A 23,811-nucleotide genomic window follows, 5' to 3' on the forward strand; every position below is an offset into this window, starting at 1 on the left:
ATAGTGGTTCATTTGGAGAGTAAGACGTTCAAATTGGTCCAAATTGACTAAATGAAGATAAGAGATGACACAATTTGAGAAATTGTTTGTGGATGAAGGAAATCCTGAAACACTTAACCGCTATTGCCTCAGCACCTAAGCGAGAGACTTGGATTTCCAGAGGCCTTCTCTGAAAACAAAGGAAGAAAACTTTTTGTTGGAACAATGTCAAAGACGATAAAAGACAGACTGAGGTTTGCCACCAATGTGTCTCCCGGATTGCCTTTGGAATGCATCAAGATTAGGATCAAGTCTTCCAAACAGCCATTCATTTGATGTTTTCTAATTACCAGACCAGTCTTTTATTTTATGTCTTTTACAAAAGACCCTGGGAGCCAAACATGTAAAAATACACAAGTACAATTATTCCAAGGATAAACATCACACAATAACTCAAATAAAGTCAATGCATGACATGAAAATATCATGGTGCCACAACCTACATCCTCTCTCTAAACTTCACTAAAGTTTTTGGAAACGCAAGTCCCACGTTTATGTTGCATCACCGACATCTAACCTGAATGCTGATGGACACAGGAGTTTTTCTTCCACAACATCGAGTACAGACTCAGGAATGAGTTTTGTAAGGCAGGAATTTCAGCACTTTGTGGAATAATTGTTAAGTCACAAGTATTGATCAAAACTGCTGGCTAAAAACAAAACAAAAAAAAATCTAAGAGTAAATGTGCACAGGAAGAAAGAGCATTTCTAGTTAGGTCACGGTGTTGTGGAATGAATAAGATGTGCTGTGGGATGCCAGGATGAAAGGCAGCATACACACACATTTTAACTTTGCGATGTGCGATAAATCAGTGAAAATGTTTCAAGGCCAGTTAAGTTGATAATGAGAGAATAAAGAAAAGGCTTTAGTTCTTTCGACATCCACTTGAAAAATACATGTCTTGGTTCATCTCACCTTTGTCTTCCCTAAATCCTTAAAAATAATTTTTCGCCTCCATTGCATTCAAGCTTTTCTGCTCATTGTAATGGGAAAGTCGCTCAATAATTGCACTTAATGAAAGGACACAGTGTTCGATTAAAATATGAACATGAGCTTTGAAGGTTGAGATTTCATACTGTTTCTTGACAATGAATAGATCCTCCAGTCCTGGAGGTCAGTGGACTTTTGATTAAGCCTTATGTGTTGGTTTGTATTCTATATTTGTGTATTTGAGTAAGTATCCAGGGTCATGTCAAGTTACTTATTCCACAAGGCTGCTTGGAGTACTGCTCCACACACCCGACTGTGACCCTGAGACATTTGTTACCCCTTGACAGCAGCAGAAATAAAGCTTGTGCCACAGTAAATGTACCTAAACTAAATTGTTCCGAGCTAAATCAGTGTTTAGTAAAAGGTTGGAAAGTTGGGTAGCAGAGAGCTCCAGTTAAGTCCAACAGTTGGACTTCTAAACTCCTAATATTTAGGATTCAGGGGAAACATCAACACTGGATCACATCATTTTGTTGTGCTTTGGTGTGTATGTTAGTATTAGCTTCAGTCATATATTCAAGATGTATTACTTGAAACAGAGGAACAGTGTTATGAGACCTGCCAGGCAAATGCAACACAAAATAAAGCGCAATGGTTCATGTTGGCCAAAGCATTTTCACACAGCACATAACATTAACGCACTGGAAAGTTTAGTTATGAAAGATACATGAAAAGTAACTGGCCTTGCTTAGTTTTTATTTAACTCATTAATAGAAGTGACATAATATCTTACTTTGGTCTGGAGAGGTTATATCAAAATGTGAAGATCACCTTGGTTTGACTGCATCACCATGCTGCTCTTTTAAAACGAAAGCATTTTTGTGTCTTAATTATTTCTTTCAAAAACGCCACAGTGGCTTTTTTGTTTGATTATTGATGATTTTCCCATCCTCCATATGTTACAGCGTGAGAACGTTGGTCTTCCGTTCTGCTGCAGTCTGACCTCTTTTCTGCTCTGCCTACTGAATTAACCACAGTGTCTGTCAGCTTAACACAGACATGGCAGCCAGCAGAGGTAGACCCATGAGGTGGGATCATCTGCCTTTGGTCTGGAATTGAAAATTGTTAAATATATGTCCAGAATATGATGTAATTTCGTTTCTGTTTTTTTCAATGTGAAAGTTTACTGAAAGGTGAAACAGAGGGTATCGAGTAAGCTCAAAATATTCATCCTTTTGAATGTGTCCTGATGGATGGAAAAGCTGGATTCAAGAGTGAAAAGCGTGAGCAAGTTTTTAAAAATTCGAATCCCTCAGGAAGTCATTCGGTTTTAGCACTTCAATGAGTAGGAGAGCAGAAGTGGAAATACCTGCAGAGCTAAGTGCAAGACACAAAAACAACTGTACATTAAGGTATTAAACGCATTTCTAACAGCCGTTAGGAGTTTACACCTCTTGTTGCAAAAAATAAGTGTGATTGTTTAAAAGTTTATGATAAAATAACCCAAAATTTCCCTTGATATTACCTCAGTAAACATGTGTGTTTTCATTTAGTAAATGATGGTCTGGGCTTTGTCCGGTCTGGGTGTTATCTGTGTTTTTATCTTCCAACGTTAACCCTTTCACAGTGTGTAATCATTTTCTGCAAGTTAATTGCAACATTTTTGTCAGATAAAAATGTTAAATTCCGTGTTTGGTTGTACTTAGCTCCACCCTCTCCAACGGGTGATGTCACGGTGACTACGTCCACTTCTTACATACTATATATACCATGATACCAATACTGGGCCAATTATAACAATATAAAATATCACATTTTTCCCAGAGGGGATATTTTGTAAATATAGTTGCTGACAAACAACTGTGACAGCAGCTGCCACCCACCAAACCTCTAGAGAGATTGAAAATGTATGTTTAACTTTTTTTAAATGCAGAAGAGTTTTTCCTACTCAGCTGTGTATAGTGTCTGTGTATGCTATGCTATGTGATATTAGATGCTATCAGTGTCGTAGCTTCCACAGCCCTGGCTGACGTCCTATCTGACCCTGTGTTTCTACCTGGCAGTGGATGCAGGTGTCGTCCTGGCTTCTGTTAGATATTGGCTGGAAGTCCCACTCCTGTATGCTATTCGTCCATCTGTCGTCTTATCTCAGTCATTGTCTACATTTTCTGTTTTGAACCCACAGGCTATTTTCTATGTGAGGCTTTCTTGAGATGGATCCTTGTCTTCTCCGAGGGTCGATGGTGCTTCATTTTTGCTTCACAGTATTTTAGTTTTATGCGCACAGTGACTTAAATCCAATGCAACAACCAGCATCCTCTGCTGTCAATCCTGCTAATATGACTTCCCCCTCATGAGCAGAGGATTTTACCTTCAATCCACTCTTCCATTACTCTCAAAAATGCTTTAAATGCAATCCTACACCCTCCAAAGGCAGCTCAAGCAAGCCGTCCAAGATTTTAAAGTTTCTGTTAAATTGTCTTGATGCAACGGTATCTGAATCAAGGCAAAGTGGCAATACACCTTCCAGTTAAGTGCACTCACTTAAGCAGATGTAATTCTCAGTACATGTTGATTACAAATGTTCTGACTCTTTCTCTCATTCACCGATTCATTCTTTCAACTTCTCTCTGCGTTTAGTTTTCTGTTTCACTCGTTTCTTTATTGATTTACTTGGCCATAGGGACTGCTGAGTAGATGTTCAGACTGTCAGTCACAGGATGCAACCAGTGACACACACATGCAACGACAGCTACGTCCACAGTGGTCCTTCTGTGAGCCATTTCACCAGGGGCTGTGGAAGGTGCCACCTGCATGTGTGGGTCTGTGCGTCCTTGTGTGTCCGCGTGTGTCCCTGTGTGTGTGTGTGTGTGTGTGTGTGTGTGTGTGTGTGTGTGTGTGTCCACTTGTGTGTTCTGCCCTTTGCTAGTGTATGCCTTATGATTAATTCTTGTCATTCATCCCCAGATCCCCAAAACCCATTCTTTGTGGCTGGCTCTTTATCTCCCCCTCCGTCTCGTTCTCTCTCTTTTTCGCACTCATTTGCTCACGTCAGTACCAGATTCTCCCTGACATTTTTCCCATAATCCTTCAGTACCAGGAAGTTAAGCCCTGCAGGGGCCAGACTGACATTTAGGAACTGCTCTCTAAGCAGGATAGCTGAACTGCGGAGGCACACACACATTAATGCAGACACACAGACAGATACATACGCCCACATATTCACACACAAACTCTCCCACAGCATATTCACACATACATGTAGAACTACTTAATAATGAAAGCACATTAAAAAAAAGACTTGTTTGAGGAAACATGTCATGTTTTTGTTTCTTTATGTTGGTCATGTTTCATACCATCCAAGAAACAAAGACAAGCAGTTGTAAATATGCATCACATATTGACCAAACTATAAACAAAGGACACCTTTAGATGCTAAACAGCACAGGCATATTTAGCAAATTACAGTTGTCAAAAGTCATCAATAGGTTAACACTTCAATATGGATTTATTATTAATAAGATAAGGGTTAATTGGTCCATCCTCATAAGTGAGGTGTCACTTCCCTGTACAAGAAAAATAGGTCAGACAGTGTGTTGGGTTTTCTGAAACTCTTTGATTTGATCAATCCAAGTGCAAGTCATGCTTCCTTTCATGTTTTTGCAGTTCAGGTACACAAATTATATATTTTTTCCTCCCAAGAATGAATGGCATGCACAACCTGTTAAAAGAAGTGAAGTGGCCTCTCAAGATAATTTTTCAAAGTAAATCCCAGTGATTTTAAACTGTGCTGACTCTCCGTTTGTTGTCATTTAATACTGTATGTGCTTACAACTACTCTAAAGTGCTGACACGGAAGGTAAACAAATCAGGGAAAAAGAGGAGAAAGAAGAAATTAGATGAGACATGGAGGAAATGTGCTGCAAAAATGTGAAGGGGCAGAAGTGAAAGAACATCGTAAGGAAGAAGGATTGGTTGAAAGTATGGATAGAATATTAGAACAGCAGCAGACTGTTGGTATCAGCTATCTGAAATGTTATGAGCTTGAAATGATATTTTATGCTTAAAACTATATGTAAAATGTGATTTTGGCTCCACTCTGTCATTTCTACAGCTGTGGTTTAAGAGTATAAAAAAAATCTGCAGCTTTTGGAACGAGCTTTATTGGATCGAATTTTCTTGGGCGTCTTGCCTGTGTTCTCAGAAATTATTAGAAGTGTCTGTCCTCCCTCCCTCTCCTTCTTAATCAACCCATTCATCCACCCTTCCCAAATCTCCTCAGCTTTTTAGTTTAACCCTTAAAGGCTTAATAGCGCTCCTCCTATGTGTATATGTCTAGCTGTCTGCCTCTCATGCACTCAATCCTGTCTCCTCCCTCCTCTCATCCCTCACTATCTCCCTCCCCGTCCTGCTCTCCCCACCCTCACCCCAATAACAGCCTCTGGCCATGAAAAGTTTTACAGATGTGACTTGGCAGACCTTGTGTGGTTCGGTTTCTGTGTGTGTGTGTGTGTGTGTGTGTGTGTGTGTGTGTGTGTGTGTGTGTGTGTGTGTGTGTGTGTGTGTGCTGGCAGACCTTGAGACCTGTCAATGTCTCACTGTGTCAAACGAGGACGCTGGCATCATGCCCATCCCCTCTTCTCCCCCCTCTTTCTCTCTACTTTCTCTCTCTCACACACACTCACACACACACACACACACACACACACACACACACACACACACACACACACACACACACACACACACACACACGATCATGCAAACTCACAGACCGTTAAGAAATCCCAGCATGGTGAACTAAACTGGCCACAGATCTGGCTGTTGCAAACTAGTTGCTAACTACCCTGCAGATACAGTTTGACCATACACACTGAGTTGGCCCGAAAAAAAAGCAATTTTGCTGCCTGGCACTTGATTAGATGTGCCCCACATGTCTGCCATATTTGCCTGGAAGACTTGCCAGTCTACCTTCAACAAGTTAACTTGTTGCCCATGCCCTGTATTTTGGCTCGGAGTAATTCCTGTATGTGCTGCTGTCAAATATATATATATATATATATATATATATATATATATATATATATATATATATATATATATATATATATGTTGTAACAGTCTAATGCACAATCAGTCAACCCTGTGGAGCCAAACACTAAGAGGGTCAGTATCCTTCAACCAAAAGGTTCGTCTGAGAGTTGAACAGTGTCTGGAAGTGTGCACCTTTAACATATTATTCATCACATCTCATCCTGCTCTATGATTGCTGGCCTTTTGTCCTGCTTTTGAGAGTGGCTACTAGAAAACAGCTATAAACACTTGGGGATGACAGGTTTGTGACAAAGTTGTTGATGTGTTTGCATTTGAATTATTTTATTCATGCATTTATTTACTTTCTATTTGCCCCAAGATGATGATGATTATTATTGCTATTATTATGTGGCGATGTGCATAGAAATGCATCCTCTCAATGAGACTGCTTTTCCATAACAAACTAAATTATAATCGTCATCTTGACAGACCACACTAACTACTCTTTATATGGTGTTTTTCTCTTTCCACTCGAAGTTCAAACATAAAAGCACATCAAAAATCATGATTTTCTTCAAATTGATTGAGGAAAAATTAGGATTTACCAGGTGTTTCTCCTGAACGTGCCAAGCTTTGCTCTACATGCCAGATGAGAGCAGTTTCAGATGGCACTCAAAACGAGCTTGCACAGCTGTTCTACTTGAATTTTTATTAACTCTAATAAGAGGCCCAGAACTCACTGTCGTAAGACAATAAAATAACCTTTCCCCTTTTCATCCATCCATTTTCAACCGCTTATCCGGGGTCGGGTTGCGGTGGCAGCAGGTTCACCAGGCCGACCTGCAACATTTTCCAGCTCATTCTGGGGGATCCCGAGGCGTTCCAAGGCCAACCGGGAGACACGAAGGAGCAGCAACTCGACTCCAAGCTCCCTCCTGATGTCCGAGCTCCTTACCCTATCTCTAAGGCTGAGCCCGGCCACCCTACGGAGGAAGCTCATTTCGGCCGCTTGTATCCGAGACCTTGTTCTTTCAGTCACGACCCAGAGTTCATGACCATAGGTGAGGGTTGAAACGTAGACCGACCAGTAAATGGAGAGCTTTGCCTTCCAGCTCAGCTCCCTCTTCACCAAGACGGACCGGTACAGCGCCTGTTTTACTGCTGCAGAGCCGCACCGATCCGCCTGTCGATCTCCCGCTCCACCTTACTCTTTTGCTTCCTGCTTTCTTACTGTGCAGACGCTTTTCTGCTTGCTCTCGCCTCTGTTTGCATTTTTCTGCTAATACCTTCTGATATTCTTGTTTTTTCTTCAGTGAGAATCTTTGAGCAGCAGCTCCCCGACACTTGAAAACCACTGGGACTCTATTTTTCTATAGATTTGGCTGGCTATTGCCCTGGACTGTGTCAGAATGATACCACTTTACCATGGACTCAAAATCCTGTACAAATGCAAGCTAAGACACAGCTAACTAGCACCAACAGGCCTACCAAGAAACAGGATGGCTGTGTAGCTGTTAATGAAACCTCAAATGGTAGTCCTCCCTGGAACTCTCTCGGTGCAAAGGCAAAGAGGCATTTACACCCTCGGGATGTGGGAGAACGACTAACAGGACGACTAACAGGCAGAGCCCAGCACCCTGAGATCTCTGATGCGACTGGCTGGCCTGCACTACCACGCAGGCAAAATTCAAAAAGGACCGGTGATAAAGGGCAGCCCTGGCGGAGGCCAACACCCACCGGGAGCGTGTCTGACTTATTACCGAGGATGCGAACACAGCTCCTACTGCAGGCGTACAGAGACAGGATAGCCCATGTCAATGGGTTCGGCACCTCAATCTCCCGCAGCACGGAGCGGTCGGAGCCTCCTTTCCAGCACCCTGGCATAAGCTTTTCCCGGGAGGTTGAGCAGTGCGATACCATGATAATTCAAGCACACTCTCCCGGTCCCCCTTCTTGAAGATGGGAACCACCACCCCGGTCTGCCAGTCCATGGGCACTGTTCCCGACCCCCATGCGACACTGCAAAGGCGCGTCAGCCAAGACAGCCCAACAGTGTCCAGCGCTTTCAGCATCTCAGGGCGGATCTCATCCACCCCCGGCACCTTGCCACCAAGGAGCTTTTTGTCTACCTTAGTGACCTTTTGCCAGGGATATGGGTGCATCCACCCCAAGGACTTCAGGCACTGCCCCCTCTCCAGGGGACATGTTGGTCGGGTTTAGGAGTTCCTCAAAGTGCTCTTTCCACCGCCCGACGATGTCTACAGTCCGGGTCAGCAGCCCCCCCCCAAACACTGAGAACAGCCTGAGGTAGGCCCTGCTTTCCCTTCCTGAGCCGCCGAATGGTTTGCCAGAACCTCCTTGAGGCCAACCGAAGTCCTTCTCCATGGCCTCCCCGAACTCCTCCCATGCCCGAGTTTTAGCATCCGCGACAACCACAGCTGCAGCCCTTCTGGCCTCAGGAGACCCCTGGGCCAACCATGCCCGAAAGGCCTCCTTCTTCAGGTTGACGGCTTCCCTCACCCCCGGTGTCCACCACCGGGTCCCCTTTTTCATGTGTTCAGGAGTGTCTTCGGTGTTTGTGACCTGGATGTGTGTGCCTGTGTACCTGCCTATATGGCACAGCCTACATGTATACACTCTTTATATTGGACTGAAGTGTTGAAGATTATTGCAGTCATTTGCTTTCATATCAAATTCATCACTATGAGCAGCTAAAATGTAATGTTCCCTTATGAAATATTCTGAATTGCTGTGTGTTCAGACGGTATGCTCCGCATTCAGTTGTTGGAGATATACACAAAATAGTTACTACTGACAGCTACAGATGCTGCTTGAATAGAAAAATGACATATATGCATGTTTCTGTTCACTGAAATATTACAAAGAAAACTGGTCATAACTGAAGAAACTCAAGAAGAGCATTGAGACTTTACCATGCGATCATTTAATTTCCCTGGTTCTAGCAAATTAAATATATAACATTAGATAAACTTTCCCTGGTCCTCTTCTAAATACAAAGGAAACACCTTATATTATACCGAATGTAATTTATTCTCGACAAACCCCCACTCACACACTTTAACATCATATGGCATCTGGACAGCAATGTGACCTTCCAATATGAAACAGACAGCTGCCACAGGGAAAATAAATTTATAGTCATCATGCTTTTTCATATCTATTCCTCTCTCTACAGTTCCTTGCCCTCTTTCTTTCTAATTTGTTCTCCCTTCTCTCTCCCCGTTTTTTCTCTTATACGTCTCCTTGTCTTTCCCCGACCTTTTTCTTTGTGTCTGTCACTTTCTCAGCCTGTCTCTGTTTCTCGCGATCTGGCTGAAAGGGGAGCAGATGGCACTGATCCATAACTTTAGTTAAGTGACTGACTTTAATGAGGAAGGACATGCATACAGAAAGAGCGACAGCAAGAAATATGGAGATCAAGAAGGAAAACCAGATGAAAGCCAAAAGAGTTCCTACATGTGAAAGACAACTCAGTCAGAAAGCACTTGATTTGCAAAGTTCAGAACCTTTTTTGACAACAAATGGTAATACAGAACTATCTGGCATTCAACTCTCTCTTCAATGTGCCCTACACAAACCAAGCAGCATATTGAAGACTTGGCAAGAAGCTGCAGTGTATATACAACTCTAACACTCTCAAGAGCGTCTTACGGCATAATAAGCTAATAGACTGGGACAAAATTCCACTCAGGGACAGAAATGATGAAATGCAACATGGTTAGATGGTTAATGAGATAAGTCAGCAAATGTTAAGAGGTAACTTCAGCACTGCAAGCCAGTGTATACTACTCAGTGTATATTTTGAGCCTGCATCTGCTCAAAGTCATCCCCTAACAAAAGTTCCCAAAAAATGTAAGGGCTGGTAACCTCTGAAATGAAGCCATGTCTACAAGCACATTAGTGTCTCAGTAAAAATTGAGTTTTGTGAGTATTCTGTTCATGCATTTGAGCACATTAACATGAAATGCTGGTTGCAGAAATGTAGCTAGATCGAATCCCAGTTTTGAGGCAGTTTAACATAGAGATTGTAGTCCAAAGAAGAACGACAGCATTAAGTCATTTTCGCACCATGGGGCGTGACAAATTAAAGACACGAAAATGCAAAATACCTGCATGCAAATGTTTTGCATCAAAGCTCTGCATACCGACAGGAATGTAAATTTGTGAAAGTGGCAACTTTTGTACAATAAATAGATTTGAATAGATTTGCGCAAGCAGTGGACCAACTACCAGAATCTTATTGACCCAGTCAATTTATAGAGTTTTATAGAGTTTCCTCTTTGTGAAATAGCCTTAGTGAATATTCCTCTGGTAAATAGTAACACCGTGTGTATGTCCAGGTTCTTTTATTGTGAAAGGTACGGACAGAAAAGGTGTAGCTGGTATGAGCTGCCATTGTCAAGGTTGATAGGAATAATACACTTTGTGGTTTTGTTTCTGACTACGATATAGTGTACATTTTGAATATGAAATGTTTATTCCATACAACATGATTCATCGTGGTGTGGAAAAATCCTCCCTTTTTCTGAACATAAAATCTATCACTAAAAACAAGTGGGAATTAATCACAGGAAAGGCCTTTAGTCGTATCAGCGAGTGTCACGAAATGGCATACGCGTAAGTGACAAAGCCCTCGAGCGGCTGTAGTAATAATGACAAGAGAGAAAATCCGGTGTCTTTTTATGAAGCAATAAGTCTGCATATTGATGAGGTCGGGCAGGATGGATGGGTCAACAAAACTTTGGACATTAACAGTCTCCTAACTATAACAAAGTAATCATTTTAAGCCAAACCATGATGTTTCCGAACAACGTTGTTTTGGTGCCTAAACCTAACAAAACCTTAACCAAAGCATTGCCACATTGTAAAATGGAGCATTCATTCAAGAGGAACTTGGATACCATGATATGTTAACAACTAATCCAGGTGTTCGATGAATTTCTGCTTTCTCTGTTGGTTCATATTTGACTGAATACAATAATACACAATGTAATGAGCATCTTCCTGCTGAAGAAAATGACAGAGGAGAGTTGCGATAACACCCATTGCTTCCCCATTAGATGACTGATACAACTGACAAACCAAATCTAGCAGAGCATGTTAATCACAGCGGCCACCAGAAACCAAAGTGAGTTTACTCACTCACCGCAGAGAGGACAAAGGATAGCAGGGATGCCAAAGCAATGCTTGACAGATGCAGGTAATCAGAGATCTGCAAAAGAGGAGACTGATATACTGCACAAACAGATTATTCGATGCTCCATGGAGACGTCATACTATTAATGTGATCAAAACCAATGGAAGAATCATAACTAGAATACAGAGTGCATGTATATGTACTGAACACTCACCAAAACAAAATTCATGAAACGGGTTGATTAAAGTTAAATATTACAATTTCCTTACAATATGATGCAGATATAGCACCTTTCACTTGCGTTTAGGAAAAACACACATTTAACCACTATAGACTGAGCAGTATTGGATGGATTGTTCTATTAGTATATTCATAAGGTGCTGCATGACTCACCTGCCGTTTTAAACTGCCGTACATTCCTACTAGAAATCTCAGTTGCTTTATTAAGAGAGTTTCCTGCTTTTGTCAACTATTTGACATGAGGGTGCATTCGATGTGTATTGCTCATAGCAGTTCTAGCCAGTGCAGAATTGCTCAAGCCTCTGAAAATTCCCAGTTGTGTAGCAGGTCTGCAGTTTTTACAGTCTGGCTCCTCTTTCTCGATACCACGAGTTAGCTTCGTCTTTCCTATTCTGCTGCTTGGATTTTTTGCAGTGTCCCACGGGGAATGAACAGGCAGGAGGTATATGTACTCCATGTACCATAACTGCTATGTACCGAAGATGTTTCATTAGGTCAAACTCCAGTCCTCATTATCGGATCATAGACAGGTCAATACTTTCATCAAGAGATTAGACGAGGGCTCGGCCTCAGGGGTGCAACCCTGCCTTCAGGGGAGCCTTGGGTGCTTTCAAATGGACTGCAGCGAATGCTCAGATTTATTTTATTTTATTTTACACTCATATAGAGTGACATTGCACAGTTTCTTGCCAGATAATAATGGAGGCATCAGGTTACTATAGAAAAACTGTTCTATAAATAGCCTTATTTTCTGTCAAAACTATTTTTCATTAAAGTCAGGATCTAATGAAGACAAAGGTCTACACTTTTGTCATTGTAGAATACAAGATTGAACAGCATGTAGCTGTAGATTCTTTATTGTTTCATATCCACAGGCTGACAAGGATTCACAAGACACAATGCTCCTCGTATTAGAGTTGCTGTGCTCTAAAATATTCAGGTTTTACTAAGTATGGTGCAACATAAAATATGCCCAATTCATGAGTTTGGATGAATATAAAAAAGGCCTATAAGAGCTTGAGGTAGTTAATGCAGGATTAGCACTGCTCCACCTGGCTGAATCCTTGCTACGGTCAATAAGCACACGTTATGCAGTGTTTCACTTTATTTGACCTTCTGCAGAGCATACGTACCTTTTGAGTTAGTAAAAATTTACATTTCCTCTACCTTCCTTTTTTTTACCCATTCATCTCTTTTTTTCAATTTGTTTTCATTTCACTTTTTTACCTTTTTTCTCTCTCTTATTCTCTTTTCATCTATTTTCTTCTTCTTTTGGTTCCCTCTCACCTCGCTCTCACCTCTCTTCCCCCTGCCAAGCAGCCTCTCTCTCCTCTACGAAACAATTCACAGCTTAGCTTGAAAAGACACAGTGAAAAGTACTGTGTGTATGTCTAAATCTCTTAGCTTTAAATTGAGAGCTAATAGTTGTTATAACCCTCTCTGTCTTCCACCTAAACACAAACGTCATTGTCAAACGGTGGAAGGCACGTCTTATGCTTCCCTCGCCACCAGCTTTCTTTAATACAGTAATAAATAGAGGATTGACTGGCTTCAGAAAGGAATAACTTCAAGATTGAACATGAGACAAGGATGACGATGTAATGGCGCGTTAGATCAGCAGGAGACAGAGGACGTGTCAAACAAGATGTTAGTCTAAAGGTCTGTGGCTAAAAGTTTTGAGAATTGCTTTGGTTCCTCTACTGCAACTTACTCGTCAGTGGGAAACTATTTTAGACAATTTAATTTTGCAAAACACTAAAAGGTTGTCACTTTGTACGAGTTCATCATCCCATCACATCATCTTAGGCCTCTTCACGACGCACAAAAACAATTCACTCTCAATCGACGGAAGTATAAATTAAGCTGTTATAGGGTATTTCAAAATGGAAACATAAAATGGACTCTCAAACTCGGTTAGCAGTAAGAAAATGATATTGTTGCTCAGCCTGTACTTGTGTCCCTGACAGCATTTATGTTTCAACATTGTCAATGGCGTCATAAAAGCAGCGATCATGAGCATTTTAAAGTTCATAACGGTGCTCAGCTGATGCAGTCAAGCCTTGAAGTGGATGATGCGGGGTGGGTTATGCATACAAAATTCTGAACACCTTCCCAGCTGGCAACAGCTAATGCTGCTGCTGATTCCACTGAGGGGGAGGTATTGTACAGTTGGCTGGTAGTTGGCAAACTCAGCGCCTGATGGGCTTTTTGGCAGCTTTGTGAAATGAGCCAATGGCTCAAGGTCCACCACTGGACTGACAGCATGTCATGGGGAGGGGCCATTGCCTATTATACCAGAGAGTTTTGCTTACATCCTTCCCTCTAACACTGCCAGTAAGCCCTGGCTCAGCCCGATGTCAGTGCCACGGTAGCCTTTCTCAGACTCCATGTGTCCCCAGTTGACGTTGCTTGCCCTGCAGCTGCAGGGTACAATGGCACAAGAAAGATACTGGCTGCTGTTTCATACAACTTTACAACGCTGTATTATACAAGTTTAGACACAGGAGCCTGGTATGGAGGCAGACATCTTTAAGAAGACATGCCTTTTTCCCGGTCTAATACATTTAACTTTCCAACTGCAACTCACTTTAAATGTATCCTGTACTTTCAAATGTTAATCAGGTTTACACAAAAAACAATAAGATAAGTATAATCGGAGTCAGCTAGGTTACGCACAGTGTTGGGGTAGTTACTCAGAAAAAGTAACTAGTTACAAGTTACTAGTTACTTCTGAAAATTGTAACTAGATTACTTTACTAGTTACTGCATTTGAAAAGTAACTTCACTACTAGTTACTTTACTTTCCATTTTTTTAAGCAAATGTCCAAATTAAGCGCAAAGATACATGGACAAACATCATGGCCCTTTCATCACTTTATTTTCAATGTTCAATAAAGGGCATCTCTTAGCCTTTCCACATAGTGTATTGTAATTGTTAACATGTAAAACAAAATGGCATATAAAACTCAGCCATTAACTTGAACGAACATTAACCCTGTTCACACTGTCTGACCAAATAAATATGCCTCACTTTAAAATCCACAAACAACAGGATACAAGAGGCTGTGTATGGTGGGGACATTTAGGTCAAACAGCATAACACATTAAAAACAGGCTTTTGGAAACATGAGACCCCACTAAACCAAATGGGGGCCGACTCCTAAGAACAAAACCAGCTTGTTATAGGAATCATTGTAGTGGTTTAAGAAAAATAGAAAAATGAATGGCACTTTTTCCCATAAAATAGAAACAGAAATGCACTTAACCCAACAAATAGAAACTGAAAATGCAATTAAATAAAAATCCACTTCATCATTGCCTAAATAAACAGAAAGTGCACTATATCCTATAAAGTTTATAATTTTTCTCTATTCCCAAACCTTTCAAAAATAGCGATTGTATCACATGAGTAAAAGTCTCTTGAATTTTTTACCCGACAGCCTGTTGGATCCGGGCATTCCGTCTCCGTCTCATCCATTCCCCGCTTCCCTCCTTCTACGCACCAGCAGCTACGTCACTTAAATCACTCAGATCGGAGTTCTGTGATAGGTTGTTCATGCAGGAAGTGTCGTGTGACTCGCGCGCCGCTAAAAGAGAACTTTTCGGACTGGTAGAAATGGCTTGAGTAACGTAGGAACGTGCGTTACTGAGGTCTAGTAAAGTAGTGTAGTTACCAATATTTTGAGTGTAATGCGTTACTTTACTTCGCTACCTATAAAAGTAATTATGTTGCTGTAATCCGTTACTTTGTAATTCGTTGCCCCCAACACTGGTTACGCATACTCCAAGGATGAAGGGATTGATGACTGGATGGAATACATTTCACCCAGATACAACAGATGCGTTTTTCTGATTGGCTATTCGTGTAGCCCATTTCTTTTTATTGATTGGCAGGGGATTCGGGGGAGACGTGCTTGATTCCTCCATGGTGAGGGCAGCGCGACCAGGTCATGTTTGTGCGCTGCGGCACATTAAATAGCCTAGAGTTTTTTTTCAGCGTGAGAAATACGATGTGTGGCGGGAGGGCGTGACTTAAGACCGAAATGCGTGACAGTCACGCTCAATGCGTGACACTTGAGAGCCCTGTGCTGGCCACCTCTGGTAAAATCGCCTACATCCTCAGTTGAACAGATCATGCGATTCTACCCCAGAGTATAACGGCCTATGTCAAGAGTGTGACTTAGGCCGTTTTATTTTGCCTAAGTCAAAAGACAATGAGACTTAGGCAATTTTACAAGCTTTTCAAGATGGCATTTTGAAGCTAGCATTTAAGCTAGCAATTTAGTTAGCATTTTTGGCTATGCAAATCTCACTCGAACATAATATTAGTAATCCTAACATAATTTGACCGGTATTACAGTATGCCTGTTGTGCAGTGTCTAGAGCAGGGGTGTCAAACATACGCGAGTCGGATCCGGCCTGCCAGGGGGTCCAGTCCGGCCCGCGGGATAATTGAGCCACCATTGAGCCACAGTCACAATTGATTGCAGCACTGACTTTACTAAAAAATATTGCCTAACTGCCAGGGAATCTGCAGAGGAGAGCCCAGGCAGGTAAACAGTGGGCTGATGTCTGATTTGTTGGTCTTTATGTTTCTAGTTTATTGTAGAAAGACCTTAAAATAAAGTTTGTCATCCAAAAACCTAGAGGAAGAATGCGTGAATAGAGGGATTGTGAGGGACAATGTCTGACAGGTGAGGAGGAAGAGATCCTTAAGAAGATGAGCCTGTTTAACAAATAGTCAAATGCATAATTATGTCCAACTGCAACACACTTTGAATTATTCTTGCTCTTTAAAGTTCATCCTTTACTTTCAAATGTTAATCAGGTTTACACAAACACGTTAAGATTAGTATACACAGTCTCCAATGAAGTTGCTCTCAGCTGGGAGAAGTATAAGCCAAGGATGTCAACATTGAGAGAGATAAAAATCCCAAAATTTCATTTAAAATCACATCTCTTTCATAGGAATCATAATATATACTTCATTTCAAACACTAATATTTGTCTTCTCACCTTGTGTGCCTAACAGGGGGAGAGAAGATAAGAAGCAAATGAAACTTGTTGGATGACCTTGATGAGTACAAGAGAAGGGTACATATACACATCAAAGCTTTGGTTTGGTCTGTTTTGTTGGTTTTGGTGGCATCTGTCGTGGTCTGGTTGTTACGGGTTGTTCAGGCATGACCCAAGAGCGGACACGGCTGCGGAAGAGTAAGTGTAGGAATGGGTTTTATTTGAATGACAGCTGCACTGTAAAACTTTTTCATGTAAAATTACAGTAACTTACAGGAGAAACTGCTGCCAGTAAGTTACTGTAAAATGTACAGTATCTCTACTGTATCAATAGAATACAGCAGATTGCTGTATTCTATTGATACAGCATCTCTACTGTAATAATTCCAAATTACAGTAATTTACTGGCAGCAGTTTCTCCTGTAAGCTACTGTAAAATGTACAGCATCTCTACTGTTTTTACTAGATTACAGCAGTTTGCTGTATTCTTTTTATACAGTAATTTACTGTAATTCCAAATTACAGTAATTTACTGGCAGCAGTTTCTCCTGTAAATTACTGTAACATATACAGCATCACTACTCTCTTATGGAAATACAGTAACTTGTTGTAATCCAAATGTAAAGTAAATTTCTAAATTATTCAAAAAATATATATCATCAGGAAAATTAACAAGCTTGACAAATAACAATTTACAATAAACAAGACAAAAGGACATATTCATTATAAGATTTTTATTTATTACAATAGCCTGAGTTTGACAAAAAATAGCATCCAAATAAGAGATTAATTTACTTGAACAATAGTGTGCTTACCCAATAGCCAACTTCAATATTAAACAAAAAATAATGCCTGGTTGAACATTGTTAAGATAATTAAATACAAATAAATGCAAAAATAGCCCTTACAAATACAAATAGCAACGTGAAAGAGTGAGACAGTCATAGATATGAAGTGTGTGTGTGCGTGTTTGTGTGCGCGCGTGTGTGTGCTCCATGGATAGAGTTAGGGTAGCGACAAACTCATACAAAGTCCCACTAGAAATCCATGAGCTTCCTCAAGAGTGTGCACACATGCGGCTTCAGATATGTCACTTTCTTTTGAACGGTTCTCCCGCTCTTCTTGCTGATCACCTTTCTCTGACGTGCCTTTGTCCCTCTCTCTGGGTTGATTCCAACATAGCTTCTGGAAAGGATGGCAAGGTAGAGCAAAAATAAATAAACGAGAGTCAAACCACTTCTAAAAAATTGTTAATGGCAGTGCCGTAACGGAAACACATGAGGCCCCCCTGCAGAATAACCCTGAGAGCCCCCTCCCCCTCCCCATGTAAGGGATAATGTATTGTCTGGCGGTCATTATCCAAAGATAAACGAACCGTTATGTGAGCGAGTGCGTTTGTGCTCATTTATTTTTCTAGACAGTCCTTGCCAATCATTTATTCCCGTAGTCCAGGCACTGTTATGGCATGCAGATCTTCTCTCACCAAAAAGCCAACAGGGCTCACAATATACTCTGTCAATTTTGGGGGAGTAACACAGCCAGTTGCGTTGTATCTTGGTTCCTTTTCTTGACACTCTATGATACAAATCTTTAGAAAAACATCTCCTCTTTTTATCTTTAGGATACGGACCTTCACATTTACATGGTCCCATGGAACTTTTTCATGTCAGCATCAGTAATATCCACCGGGAAATGTGCCCGGTCACCAGGGTAAAGTGTAGTATTAGAAGTTTCATCTGACTGTCGCACGGCTACCCGAGGCCTCCTCACTGCTGCCTGGCTCCCCACTACATCCTGGCTCCTCACTGCAGCCGGACTTCGCTGGACTTGCAGAACCTTGGCGCACGCCTGGCTCTCCCTTATCCTCTGTCACAGAATATGATTTAAGTGTCAACGGTGAATGGGACTTTTATTTTGACGGCCACAGAGATCGGGAAGCAAAGGAAGTTTGGAACGTACACAAACCAGGCATCGTTCACATAGCAACTGTCAACTGTCAAATAGCAAACTGTGAAGACCCATTCCCCCGGCACTGGGGGAGCGTCTCAAGATTAGGTTTTCAAATAGTCGTATGAACCACAAATGAGTTCTATTATTTTATATCTTTTTTTTCAGAATTTTTTGTGAAAAAAATGTATATTTAAAAAAAAAACTTTTATAACATATTTTTATCATAACTATGAACATCCAGCATGATCTAATTAAGAATGGCAGAAAAATGCTTTTCGAGCGGTTTCCGACATGTTCAAAATGTGTTCTTCAGACCCTTACCAAGGTCTCACATACTAATAACACCCCTTGTTAGAAAGAACAGAGCCTAAAGAACCCGAATATGCAATGAAACCACACACAAACAAAGTGTCAGGGTCATTTGAAGGCTTTTCAGGGGAAAAACTGTGTAAATCGGTTAAAAAATGAAAATCGTCAAAATTCTACAGGAAAACTACATTTCCCAGAAGCCAGCCCGGGTGCATTCTCTTCAGTAAACTGCGCATGTGCCGTCTGAGGTGGATCAAAGATCATCAATTTGACAGGGGAAATGCTGGACCCAGAAATGTAAAATAAAAAAATTAAAAGTTACTTATAGGTGGCTGGTAAGGATCTACATGGCGCCGTTCGACTCCTACATGCCCGCACGGTCACGGAGATGTGTTTATTATTGAAATCCGTTGTTTTAAAGGATAGTTACGAGCGATTTTGTGAAACGTTACTTGCGTCGCAAAAAGTTGGAAAAAAATATATAGCCACGCGAGGCCCCCTGTCCCTGTGAGGCCCCCACGCGGTGCGGGGGCTGCGGGGGTAATCTCTACGGGCCTGGTTAATGGCCACCACATATTGTTAGCATAATCGTTCTTTTTCCTACTTTATGTTTGTAATGCATATTAGAGTAGATATATGGAAAAGTGGTGCTATATTTATTGCTAACACTTACTTTTCTTAGGTTTTTATAAGTGTCACATCTTTGGAATGTGCAAATAACATTAAGGGTTTTTGATAACTTGACAATTCTTGTACATAAGTACACATCTCTATTACAGTCAGTGTTTCACCATGTGGTTGTTTTTAGTACTGCAGTTACGTTATTAGGCCACTCCAGGGCTCTGTGGACAACAGATTAGTTTATTCTGGCCAGGAGTTAATCAAATGTATTTATAGTGATTGTAACCTAAAGCAGTGATTCTCAAAGTGGTGCTGTTTTTCATATACTGGTTGTGCAATATTTGGGAGGGAGCAACATGTCTTGTTCACAGCGCAGCGCTGAGGGCGCAGCGGTCGGAGCTACTTATGTCTCAGGGATAGAACTTGACTCATGGTTTTAAAAGAATTACACCGCCAAACTGCATGATGGGCAAATCCCGCCCACTCAGTCGCACGGGAGACTTTTCTGTCTCTTCCTGTGTGACTGAGTGGGCGGGATTTACCCATCATGCAGTTTGGTGGTGAAAAGTAGCTCAGACTACTATGCCATCAGCTGTGAACATTATATTTTGTTGCTTGCTGAAGAGCGGGATAAATAAATGACAATAAAATGTCTAATGTCAATGTCCTTGTGCCAGAACATTCTTCACTTAATCTCTACTCCCTCTGATCTGGATGATCTCTATATACTTGACATGTTAAAGACAAAACTTTGCCAAATGAACGATTACAACCATAAAAAGCATGTAGAAACATGTGCTAAAGCTAACCTACACGTTAGCAAAGGTGTTCAAAAATATATCTTAAGTTGCAACTGGACTTACCTTGAGGTAGTTAATAGTCGTCCTTCTTGCGCTTTTCGTCTGGACTGAAGATCAAAACTTAAAAATAATACATCCACTTGACTTTCCCAAACTGGCGGGTGTGAAAATCAAAAAAATATATGGTCTCCTGCTGCTGCTGCTGCGAGGAGCACGAACCGAGCAGCGGTGAAAATACAAATAGCCGCGAGTTTTAAATGTTTTATCTTAATCTGGTAAAAATTAAAGTGATTTACGTATTAAAACGGAAGACATTATAATTCAAATAGAAAATGACAAGATTGACTGAGGAATTGCAAAACGCTCTGGCTGCTCATTATTTATGAGAACTTCAAAACAATAGACGTTACTTTCCCATGATTCTAAGCGGTACGCAGTAAATTACTGTGAAAAGAAACACTTGACCGTAGGCACAGGTAATATGGCACAGGTGAGAGGGAAGCCGGAGTATTTGAACAGGATGGATTGATGACCAGGATTGCAGACAGGTGTTGGAGATGCGCCCACGACACACACACACACACACACACCTACACACACACACACACACACACACACACACACACACACACACACACACACACACACATACAGAAAACAGACTAACCCTAACCAAGAGAAACGGGGAAGCGGCAGACCCTGGTGGTCTTAAAGGAGCAGTGTGTAGAATTTAGTGGTATCTAGTAATGACGTTGCAGAAAAAAATCAACTGAATATCGCTTCTCTTATCGCTGCTAGCATGTCAGACTAGACAAGCGCTGTACAAGCTACCTGGACGGATCAGATCGGCCAGAAATTAAATTGATAACAAGAGGAAACATGTTCAACCAAATCATCATTCTTTCATCATACCTTATGCATACTTGGAATGGTAGACCCTGCCATAACAGGTGAAAACTATATCATATAGGGGTTGTGCCCTTCACAAAATTAACTGAGAAAAATTATCAAATATGTTGTTTTTAATTGTGATAATCCAGCACAGCTCAGCAAGAACTCTGATTATATAAAAGGGATTTGACATACAGGAGAGGCTTTAGGCTCTACTGCACTAAGATGGTTTTACCACGGCAATTTTATTCACATAACCTGAAGACATAGATCCATCCTTCATCAGTGTTTATTTGTCACTTTCTTACGCTTTATTTTGTATGCCATAATTAAACACATCAATGTGGGCAATAATGAAGCATCGACTGTGAACATTCAGACCATTTGTGTTAAAAAATGACTGAAAGCAAATCCTTTTCTATTGCAATTGATCTAAAGAGTAATGTGTTAATTAGCTAATTGGCACTCTTCATCTCAGCAGCACAGCTTAATAAAAAACAGCTCTTGTAGGGATGGATGACTGAATGGATAGATGAATACGGCAGCAAGAGGGAAGGAAGAGCAAGAATCTTAAGGTTGAGTGGATATATGGATGGATGTGGTGAAGAGGTGAGGTGATGGGGGAAAAGAAGGGATGTGTGAATTGAGGGACACCAGCTAGAAGGTGGAAGGTGAGGAGGCAGAGATCAAGATGAGACCACATCAATGGAAGAACATGTTTCAGAAGTGGGAGAAATATTTCCTATCCCCTATGTCTGATCTCTGTCTGGCATTCCTCTGTTGAAAGTCTTCAGTAGTCGTGATCAACGTAAAATAATGTTGCAAAACTGCATTATTTGAGATCAATGAAATTATGTATAAATTTTTTCTCTAAATATTTACCTAAATTATTTTAAGCCATGCACTGTAAGCGGTCGTTTCATCCAAGCAAATAAATATAACCTCATTGCATGTGTTGTCCCAGCATCTGCATCTAATTTTATTTAAGCATCAGTTCGTAGAATTAGTTGAAAAACAAAAGTAAGGCAAAGAAAAGGCATAAGGTACAATGTTAACTAAATGCAAGCAAAGTCACTGTTAACCTCATATTTCTAAACACAAACAACACACACACACACACACACACACACACACACACACACACACACACACACACACACACACACACACACACACACACACACGGGTTGCAGCGGGTTTGCATCATTAAAATCCTATTGGCTATGTTTTATTTTATTTTTCATTGCAAAGTTGCAAATGTAAGTTTTGGTATATATGTGCTAATTATCTATTATATAGTTGATATATGACAGTGTGTTGTGTTGCAACCATGGCATGCTATATATAGTATTGTTTGGTACAGGACGGTGGACAACTGTCAGTGTTGGTATGAATTATTAAATGATGAGAATGATGAGCGAGAGAGAGAGAGACTGTGGTGAGGTTCAGTAATGTTTGGAAGGGATCCAGTCTTTTCCAGTGGAAGGTTTTCTTCAGCCTCTGCAACATCACTGAGCACAATTTGTCTGTCATTGATCTATCTTTGAACTTGCAACCGAGTGTGTTTTTTTGCTCCACTAACCTGTGTTATACTGAAATATTCAGTTTGACTTGTAGTTGAAAGTGAATGTGCTTTCAAATATTGATCAGTTATCAGCAGCAGTAGCAAGGAGTGAGGGTGGCTGCTGCTCAGCGCGTTATTGTATCCATTTTTATTGGGGTATATTTTAGTGTAATAATTACCCATGTGTGTATCTACACAGTGTCTTAGAAAGTACATTTATAGTTTGAAACGGAATATACATGTTATAAGAACAGCTGATTCGAGACTCAGACGGCAGGTAAAAAATCCACGGCCCGCCACTGAGAGAAGGTGATGACGAGACGACACTAACGTTATCAGCTGTAACCGGCATATGAGCGCGGTGCAGAGCGGCATCCATGAGCTATATATATATATATATATATATATATATATATATATATATATATATATATATATACACAAAATAATAGAATACAACTAACTGGAATGAAATATATTTACAGCTGCAGAGTGTATTCATTAATTAAGCAAATTAAATGTAAACTGCACCATATCTTAGCAGTGTTTACTGCTAGGTTAGTGCTTTGAGTATAATATAGAAAAACATTTACGAAAGAGGAACATTTATTATTTAGGATAAGTTATTTATTTATTAACACATGTATTTTACCCATTTCCTTCTTGCTGCAATATGTTGCAAGGTCAGAGTTAATATTTCGCCCAAGTATTTCGACCACAGTTTTAGAGGCACATTTAGTCAAGACAAGGAACAGATCTTGAATTGATGCAGCCAGCCAGAGCCCTGACAATGTTGAACTACTGCAGCAAGCCCTTATACGTTATTACAAAACGATCTATTTTTAATAGAGGCTGACTTTTGTTAAAAACATAGACCCATGGTTTGTTCTATTACAACCTGGTTTTAATATTGCTGTGCATTAGCACTCCATCCCTCTTTATCTCTGTCTTTTTTCATTTTGCCCATGAATAATTGCTGTAGCTGCTTTTAAATACTGCAGGTGTATTGATCAAGTTGACTTACGGGATGAACTGTAAAATATCCTCAACATCCAGATCAATGCAACAAACATGACCCCCTGCTGTGAATTACATACATGACCCCCCACTCATGTATAACTTTTGCTGATGTCACTAGTTCCCAAATGTTCATGGTGAATTACAATTTTTTTTAAATAAATGGGAGGCATTGAGTTTCTACACCACCTCTATTTGGACTACACAGTTCCATCTCTTTATGTGCTGTAGTAGACGCTCC

This window comes from Taurulus bubalis, assembly GCF_910589615.1.
Source record: "Taurulus bubalis genome assembly, chromosome: 16".
In the NCBI taxonomy this organism is placed as follows: domain Eukaryota; kingdom Metazoa; phylum Chordata; class Actinopteri; order Perciformes; family Cottidae; genus Taurulus; species Taurulus bubalis.